This window comes from Zingiber officinale, chromosome 3A, assembly GCF_018446385.1.
Source record: "Zingiber officinale cultivar Zhangliang chromosome 3A, Zo_v1.1, whole genome shotgun sequence".
Classification (NCBI taxonomy): domain Eukaryota; kingdom Viridiplantae; phylum Streptophyta; class Magnoliopsida; order Zingiberales; family Zingiberaceae; genus Zingiber; species Zingiber officinale.
This window is the reverse complement of record NC_055990.1, coordinates 84,816,260-84,826,759: the sequence shown is the minus strand read 5'-3', so window position 1 is coordinate 84,826,759 and position 10,500 is coordinate 84,816,260.

The following is a 10,500-nucleotide window of genomic DNA, read 5'->3' as shown; positions in this document are numbered from 1 at the left end:
TCCAAGTCCTTAAACTCATGTGGCCAAACCCTATCAGTATATAAACAAGGTCCCAAATGTCATGAAAGCATGAAAACCTTAAACCATATTTATAGCATTTTTTTCAAGTAACATAGTAAGCATATTGAGCTAGTTCCTAAGTCCTTCAAGCCCTTAACATATGTCATGGTCAAACTTTTAACAAGTGTTTATTAGGGCTAAAAACAAACATACAAGCATGTGAACTTGAACTAACATCATGTATAAATTCATAACAAGACATTATACAACATGTATGGCCGAAACTTACCCTAGCCTCAATTAGGTCATTAAACAACATATAGCATGGGAACTTTGTCTTTCTACTTATCATATTTCATGTAAAGTGACATAAGCATATTTAATTCTTGTTCTAGGGTTTCTAGGGCATCTATTCCTTCATGGCCGAAACATATAATGGTCCATTTAGGTCATGGAAAAATTATACAAGCATGTGACACAATCAACACATTATCCTATTTTCATAAGAATCACTTTTAACACATTTGGTTCCATTTCTAAGGCCTCTAGGTCTTTTAAACCCTACTTGGCCGAAACTCAACAGTATATAAACTTGCTTCAAATAGCCTAAAAGCATAATAAATCATACAAGTTTCATAGCATGTATAAAGACAAGCATAATAAACATACATGTGAATTGTGTCTTAGGCTTCCTAGGTTTTTTTCCCTTTTTTTCCTTTATTTTTCCTCATGGCCGAAACCTACCAATCTTTAAACTAGGTTTTAAGTGGCCTAAAGCATGGAAAACCTAAGTAAGTTTCATGGCAAAATTACTAAGAACATCATATACAAAGTTGGTTCATAAACAAGCTAGGACCCTTGTGATCTTACATGTCATATATCATGTAACTAATTTTCCTATACTCAATTTAAACATAAGAACATTAAACAACCTTCATATCATAATATCACAGAGGTCTTGAGCATATTAGAATTTTGTTTAAACTTTTCTAAACTATCCATCTTATCATGGCCGAAAATCTAAAATAAGAGTTCATGAATTTCTAGCAATGTTCAACATGCAATTCTTTAAGAAAACTCTATATTCTATCATACAAACATGGTTACTTAAATTTAAAGGTCTTCCTAACCCTAAGCCCTTTTTCTTGGCTGAAACATATAAATGGATTTCTTTTGGTTCCAAGTAACTTTTAAGCAAGAAAACCAATATAAGATCCTTAATAGTTCATGGAGAGAATCTTGCACTAGTGTGGTTACACAATATTTTCCCTAACCTCTTTAAAATATTTTTGGCCAAAATTCTAGGGTTAGGTACTCCTCTGATCAAGCATCATTTAGGTATAAAAACATGAAGAAAATCCCTCCTACATAGCATAGAAAAATATCATGAAATAAGGACTTGTTTAAACCTTCCTAGATTTGAAAACCCTTTCTTTGGCCGAATTTTCTAAAATTCTTTCCTAGGTTTTCTAATCCTTATAAAATCCGAAAATCACATAAAAAGCCATGTACCACAGGTGAGGGGAAGCTTACATCCTTTTCGCTTGTGGATCTAAGGTATGGTGATGAAAGAAGTAGCCTCTCCTTCTAGTTCCTTTCCCTTGATTCCCTTGCTTAGTCCTCCTTGTATCTTAGGCTTTCTTAGGAAGAAAACCTTGGCTTTGGGGCCGAAGATGGAGGAGAGGGGGACTGATGGTTTCGGTGAGGGAGAGGAAGAATGATAGAAAATGAGAGAAAAATAAACTTCTCTTTTCTTGCTCCCTTTTATGTTAAGGGGGAAGAGGTAGCAAAAATTGATTTTTGCTTTCCTTCTCCCTTAGCCTTTTTTTCTATTTCCTATTTATTTTATTTATTCATTTATTCTTACCATTCATGATGAAATAAGGGGGATTGAATCCTCTTAATTCCCTCTTTAAATTTTCGGCAAGAACAAAGAGGAAGAGGGAGAGAAAGGGAGGAAGGCAAGTTGCCTTTCTCTTGCTCCTTTCTTGTTTTCTTTTGACTAGCTTTTACTCTTACCTTTATCATGAGTTTCCCTCCTTTGTTATCAACATCTTCTCTCTATCCCAATTGGTTTCTACTAATTAATTCTATGAAATATAATATAAGAGGTTCATGGTTCAATCCTTGACCTCCTCTTCTTTTTATTTCATTTTATTTCTTTTTTGCTTCAACTCACTTCCTATTATTTTTCTAAGGAAAAATCCCACATTCATATATTTATCTTACAAGCTTAGTGGGTATTACAATGGTAAAGAGATGCATCCCTTAAGTTGGGATCAAGAGCTCTCTTCATGATATGACAAGAATTATGACAAGTATGATATGATATGACATGCATGATATTTTACTTTGTAAGGCTTGTACCAAGGGTGGGCTCCATAAGCGCCCCGGGGTCGACGGACTATGAACGGATCTCGTTAAGGGATGGGCTCTTAGTACGCCCCTAGGTCGACGGACTATGAACGGACCTAGATCCCTAGTAGGTTCGGGGCTAGCTACCCTGTCCTAGGGATTGCGCGCATTTATGTTTACATGTGGTACAAGCCGGGGTCCTTCTCATGTTGATGATATTATGTTCAAGTATATGTATACGATATGTTTTACAAGAATCATGATGCAAACGTTCATTCCATGATGCATGTTTTGAAAATCATTCTACATCTTGCATCTACATGTTCACATGATATGAAATCCTTACATGAAAATAAAAAGGAGGTATGATATGCTCACCTGACATGATATATGTTTTGATAGGTGTTTCTAAGATACGTTTCATGATATGAATTCACATGACATGATAGATTTTCATGAGATATGCTTATATGATATGATATGTTATGATGTGTACTTACAAGCTATGACACATTTTATGCCATGCTATGTTATGTTCCTTATATGATAGGAGACGATTATGTTATGTTCTTCCATACCATTTGATGATATGATATGTTTGATTTCATGTCTCACTTTATGTATTATTGTGATTCGGATTTATGAGTAGGAAAGGAGCTCACTAAGCCCTTTGGCTTATAGCTACATGTTTTCCTTGTACTGCAGATAAAGGCAAGGAATGGATCAGTTAAGGGGAGCAGCAGGAAAGGCGATGAAGATGTGTGTGGAAGTGCTGGTGGATAGATCTATTTATGCTTTTGGGTTATCTAAGTTATGCATGTGAACAATGTTGGACCTATGCTTATGATAATGTTCAGCTAGTATGATATCCTACTCATGTTATGTTGGTACGTTTGATTTCACATGCCATGTTAAGTGAATTAGATGCATATGGTAGATGTCAAAAAAAATATATATATATATAAGTCTTCCGCTGCCATGAATCCATATGCATTAGTAAATGATGTCTATGTTAAGTGACGTCCGTCCCTCTAGGGTAGCCTTAGGGGTACCTGGAAGGGCGGGTGTTACATCTAATCTTCCTTGGCTGATCAGAGTCCCTTCCAGAGCTGCTTGCATCTGATGTAGTTGTGCGGGGGTACTCCTATTCTGGTCATTCTGCTGAGATGGTACCTGGAACCGGGTAGGGCAGTCTCTGACCATATGTCCTTCCTATCCACAATTGTAGCACTTTCTCGTACCCTGGTGGCATACTCCGGAATGCTGCTTTCCGTAAGTGGCACACAGATGGTACCTCGGCTGCTTATTTGCTGGACCACTTTTACGGTTGTTCCATTGTTTTCTTTTTTCAGCGGAATTTCCTTTCCAGTTCGTCTTGGTACTCTGCGATTTCTGTCCTTCCGCCTGTACTAGACTCTTTCCTTCGTTCATCGCCTTTTGATAATGTTCGGTGATCAAGGCACTGCTGACTAGCTCTTCTGTGGTTTGCGGTCTATTAACTCCGCCGGCCACATTCAAAGCTATTTCAGGTCGTAGCATCTTTAACATTAGTCTGACCCGTTCTCTTTCCGTGCTGACCAACTTTGGAAATAGGCGTGCGAGGCGGTTGAAGCGCTTCACGGCGTCACTAACTGATAAATCGCCTTGCCGGAATTCAGTGAACTCGTTATAATGCCGATTTGTCACTCACATATGAAAATATTCCTCCAGAAACTCTGCTTCGAAATCTGCCCAATTCATTAGATTGACTTGTCTCTTGGCCTTAACTCTTTCCCACCACATCCTTGCGTCTCCGGAAAAACAGAAAGACACGCACTTGATCTTTTTCGGTATGGACCAATCCAGCAGTTCTACGATATTTTCCACCATCTTGATCCAGGCCTGGGCGTCCCATGGCTCACATATACCCGTAAAATTCTCCGACTTTAGTCTCAGCCACTGTATCAAATACGTCTCCTGTCGGACTACTGGAACAAGGGCTACCGGTGGCACCGGGGCAGCTGTAGGTATGACGGGCATAGTGTTTTGATTTGCTGGCGGGGTGACCGGATTTCCTTGCTGACCCATCAGAGTAGTGATCAATTGTTGTTGTTCGGTGATCTGACGCTGGAGGTCTGTGACTACCTGGGTCAGGTCTGGTGGAGTCACTATCTCATCGGGTCTGCCACCGCGTCTTCTAGTAGCCATGATTATCTTCATAAATAACAACAATGCTAGCATAAGTCGTTATCGTTCCTAACTAGACTAACATAAGGTGGTTATCATTCTTAACACGACCAAGCATATGTTATCGTCAATCCTATCCTACCATCATATATCCCTAGACTAAAATTATAAATATACAAATAAGATAGGCATGTATACTTAAATAAACATATCAGGCATAAAATAAAGTAAGCATAGAAAATTCTTACTTGGAGCGGCAGGATGGAGGCTTGATGTGTGTAGTGAGATGGCTAACCTGGCTCTGATACCAACCTGTAACGCCCGCCCCTTTCCCACTCCTGCCTAGTGAGGGCGGGGTTACTTTCTTAGACTTAACATACATAAACATACATACAGCGGAAGCATATTCTTTTTTTTCTAAAATCATACTAAGCATATGAGCATGAAATAGCATGGTTCAACTTAAAAAGTCATATTATTCATTTCTAACACATGCATAGGGAATCATGTAAGACATCAACATAACATAACATATTATTCATAAGTTCACTTAAGCAGGTCATTTTATTTCTTTAGCCAAGTCACAATCACACATCTCTTGCCCCATCCTGCTGCTCCTCTAGTTTATCCATCCTTTACCTTTGTCTGTGGTACAAGGAAAAGTATCTGTAAGCACTCAAGGCTTAGTGAGATTCTTTCCTACTCACAAAAGCCAACATATCATGTAAAATCATCATATCATACATCATAGAATAAATGACGCTCATATTATCATATAATTAAAAACACATCATATCATGGCATGAATCATATCATAGCATAAGTGAACATCATAGCATGGCATAGATCATATCATAGCATAAGTAATCATCATAGCATGGTATAGATCATATCATAAGTAATCATCGTAGCATGGCATAGATCATATCATAGCATAAGTGAACATCATAGCATGGCCTAGATCATATCATAGCAAAAGTAATCATCATAGCATGGTATAAATCATATCATAAGTAATCATCGTAGCATGGCATAGATCATATCATAGCATAAGTAATCATCGTAGCATGGCATAGATCATATCATAGCATAAGTGGAAGCATCATGACATTTCTTTTCATAACATCCAAGCATCATATCATAGCATAACTCTAAGCATTATTTCATATCGTATCGTAAGCATGGATGCAAGATGTCCTTTAAAACATGGGTAATGTCATGTGCAATATGCCTTTCAAAACATGTTTTATGTCATGTGTGAAATGTCTTAAAACAATATCATATAGTACTTAAAAATAATCTCAACATGAGAGGGGCCTGGCTTAGTACCATATACATACATAAATGTGTGCATCCTAAGTAGACCCAAGGTAGCTAGTCTTGAACCTACTAGGAAACTAGACCCATAGCTCGACCTAGGGGCACGTAAGGAGCCCACCCTTTACTAGGCCCGTAATTCGACCTAGGGCGCATAAGGAGCCCACCCTTTTGGTACAAGCCATTCAAAGTAAAATACATGTCATATCATATCTTTATCATTGCATAACATATTCGTGTCATTCATAGCATATCATATTCATGTCATTCATAGCATATCATGTCCATGTCATTCATAGTATATCATGTTCATGTCATTTATAGCATATCACTTCATGTCATTCATAGCATATCATGTTCATGTCATTCATGTCATTCATAAGGTATGCATAAATGGGCACATAGCCATCATACTCGTCTTGGGCACATAGCCATCATATTTGGGCACGTAGCCATCACATTTGGGCACATAGCCAATATAGGTATCATTCTCATGCATGGTTCATAAGCATACTTAAACGAGCATATATAATATATCATGGAAGGAAAAGAAAACATAATCATGCATGGATCACGAGTTAACTTCTCCTAATTTATATCATAGCAAAGGGAAGCACATAATGAGTCATAATTTGGTCTCAATCCTCAACCAACTATGGGTGGCCGAAACATGCATAAGCTCACTTAGGTTGCATGAAATCATACAAGCATATGAACCCTAATTCATTTCCATAACATTTATCATAAAGAACATCATAATCATATTTGATTTAGGTTCTATGCTTCCTAGGTCTAGAAATCCACATTTGGCCGAAACATACAAGGTCCAACACTTGGTTACAAATAGCATGTAAACATGTGAACCCTAAACAATTTCCATGCATTTATCATAGGCAACATGAGCATAATGAGTTTAAGTTTCAAGCTTCCTAAGCCCACAAATCATAGGTGGTCGAATGCCATCAATGTGACTCTAAGTTTTTTTTTCAACCAAATACAAGCATGTGAATACCCTATAAATTTCATAGGATATCATGGAGAAGAACATAAACATGTTAGGGTTGAATTTAGGCTTGCCTAAGCCCTACATTTCTTTTTGTCCGAAAGTTCACCATGTGAAAACCTAACCCTAAGCAACATGAAATCACAAGTGCATTATGTTTTCTCCATATCCCATCATAAGGTAAAACATAAGCAAGCTAAATTTGAGGTTGAGTCTCCCTAAGGTATTTAATCCCTTCATGACCGAAACCCTAAGGTAAGGTTCTACTAGTTCCAAGCAACATACAAGTATAAAACATCAAGGGAACATTCATAACATATTATGGGAAACTTCATACTTGATACTTCTTCTAGGATTTTTCAACCAAATACAAGCATGTGAATACCCTAAAAATTTCATAGCATATCATAGAGAAGAACATAAACATGTTAGGGTTGAATTTAGGTTTGCCTAAGCCCTACATTTCATTTTGGCCGAAAGTTCACCATGTGAAAACCTAACCCTAAGCAACATGAAATCACAAGTGCATTATGTTATCTCCATATCCTATCATAAGGTAAATCATAAGCAAGCTAGATTTGAGGTTGAGCCTCCCTAAGGTATTTAATCCCTTCATGGACGAAACCCTAAGGTGAGGTTCTACAAATTTCCAAGCAATATACAAGTATAAAACATCAAGAAAATGTTCATATCATATCATAGAAGAGATCATAAGCATGTTAATCTTTAAGTTGAGCTTCTCTAGAGTTTTAAGTCTCTTCATGGCCGAACCCTATGGTGGGGTATTACCTAACTCCAAGCCACATACAAGTATGAAATATCAAGGTCATCTTCATAGCATATCATGAGAAAAAAAAACTTAAGCATGTTCGTTTTGGTTTTGAGCTTCCATAAGCCTTACAAAGTGTCATGGCCGAAAGTTTCCAAAAGAAATCCTCGATTGTTAATCCATCTAAACTCGAACAAAATCATATAACAACTTGTACCACAGGTGAGGGGATACTCACATCCTCTTGCTTGGTCTTTTCCCTAAGAGAAGATACCCTTTGTGAAGAGGAAGAAGAAAACATCTCCTTATAGTGCTTCCTTTTGCTTCTCTTGCTTGTGAGGGATAGATCTTGAGGATCCCTTCTTGTGGTTTGGTTTTCTTAGGGAGAAAACCTTAGTTGGATTTTCGGAAAAGGGGAGAGGGGATGCTCTAGGTCACAGCAATGGTGAGGAAAGGGAAGAAAAAATGAAATCTCTTCTTTGTTTTTCCTCTTATGCTAGGTGGGAGTAAGAAGAAAAAAGAAACTTTGCCTTCCCTTCTTCTTAACTCATCCTTTATTCTCTTAATGATGAAGAAATGTCTTCATTCATCCCCTTTTTGCTCTCCAATTCCCTCATTTCATCATCCCACGAAAACTAAAGGAGAAGGAAGGAGAAGAAGACAATTTGTCTTTTTCTTGTTTCCTTTTTTTTATCATGCTCTTAACTTTATCTAGAATTTCCATTCCTTCTTTAACAACAAATTATGATGGTCTAGTGGTAATTTCATAATCCTTAGCTTAAAAAAAAGGTTCAAGGTTGAATCCTTGACCAATTCCTTTTCTTTATATATTTTTGGTTCTATCTTATCCTTTTATTCTAAGAGAAAAATCTTCACATACTTAGCTTAAGAAATTCGTGGGTGTTACATAACCTGTGACAACCGTAGAAGCATTCGCCACGTCTTCCTTGGTGAGGGAGAAAATCCTGGCATTTTTCGTGACTGGCAGAGCTTCCAATCTCCCTTGGTTTATCTGAGTACCTTCTATCGCAGCTTGCATCTGGTGTTGCTTTGAGGGAGCACCCCTGTTCTGAATGTACTGCTAAGGAGGTGTCTGAACCTAGGTAGGGCAGTCTTTGGCTCGATGTCCTTCCAGTCCACAGTTGAAGCACCTATTTGTGCCCTTGTGGCACACCCCAAGATGTTTCTTCCCACATGTAGTGCACTGAGGGTACATGGGTTGTTTATTTGCTGGGCCACCCTTAGGATTGTTATATTATTTTCTCTTACCATTGGGGTTTCCTTTCCAGCCGACTTTGGTACTTTGAGATTTTTGTCCTCCTGATTGGGCTTGACCCTTGCCTTCGTTCAGTGCCTTTAGGTAGTGTTCGGTGATTAGGGCACTGTTGATCAGCTCTTCGGTGGTCTGCGGTCTATTAACTCCACTGGCCACATTCAGAGCTATCTCAGGTCTAAGTATCTTCAGCATGAGTCTGACTCTTTCTCTTTCTGTGCTGACCAACTCTGGGCATAGGCGTTCTAGTCGGTTGAATCTTTTCACCGCTTCATTAACTGATAGGTCACCTTGCCGGAACTCGGTGAACTCGTCGTAGTGCTTGCTCGTAGCATGCATATGGAAGAATTCTTCGAAAAATTCAGCTTCAAAGTCCATCCATCTCATCTGGTTCACTTACCTCTTTGCTTTAACTCTGTCGCACCACATTCTGACATCTCCTGAAAGGCAGAATGATGTACACTTGACCTTTTCATGTTCGGGCCAGTCCAGTAGCTCTACCATGCTTTCTACAGTCTTGAACCAGGCTTGAGCATCCCATGGTTCACAAGTGCCAGAGAAATTTTCCGGGGTTGGGCCTATCGGTGGTACTGGTGCAGCTATAGGCACGACTCACATCTGATTCTGATTCACTGGTGGGGTGGTAGGGTTTCCTTGCTCATTCATCAGAGCATTAATTACTTGCTGCTGCTCTATAACCTGACGCCGAAGCTCAGTAACTAATGCATCAGATCAGGTGGGGGTACTGTCTCATCGACTCAGTTATTGCGTCTTCTAGTCATGCTTATCTTCATGTATGACAATAAGCTAGCATAAGTTATCATTATTCCTAACCAGGCTAGCATAAGATTATTATCACTCCTACTTACATTCATGCATGCTTAGACTAAAAACATTTCTTTATCATACATAAAAGAAATAAAGTAGGCATAGAGTTCTTAGTTGGAGCAGTAGGATGGAGGCTTGATGTGTGTGTATAGTGGGAAGGTAGACCTGCTCTGATACTAAACTGTAACGCCCGCCCTTCCACTACTATTGGCAAGGGCGGTGCTACGCGAACATACATACATACATAAGAAATCATTGCAACGGAAGAAAATTTTCATTTATTTATTTTTTTTTCTATTTATTCTTTACAATTTAAAAATTAATCATATAACCAAAACATGTGAACATGCTAGCATTCATGTATATAAAAATTTATTTACTATCTATTAATTGAAACATGATATATGCTTGTCTTAACTAAAGCATTAAGTGTACTAAGATAAGAAGAAAACTAAACAAGTATACGTCTCTTTCGAGCTCATGATCACTAACACTTCTCTAAATAACAAGTACTTAGCATTTCGAGGTATCATGGAAGCAAAGGTAAGTATAGTTCAACTTAAGTATAAAGCATCCAACAAGTCAAGCTAATATCATCAAAAGTAGCAAGAAGAAATAGTTCACATGCAAAAGCTTAAAACATATATAAGTCCTAAAAACACAAAATAGATCTCTTCCACCATGCCACTGCCACACACATCCTTTGCCCCTCCTGCTGCTCCATTTAGTTTAACCATGCTTTACCCTTTTCTGCAATACAAGGAAAATAAAATTATAAGTACATAGGCT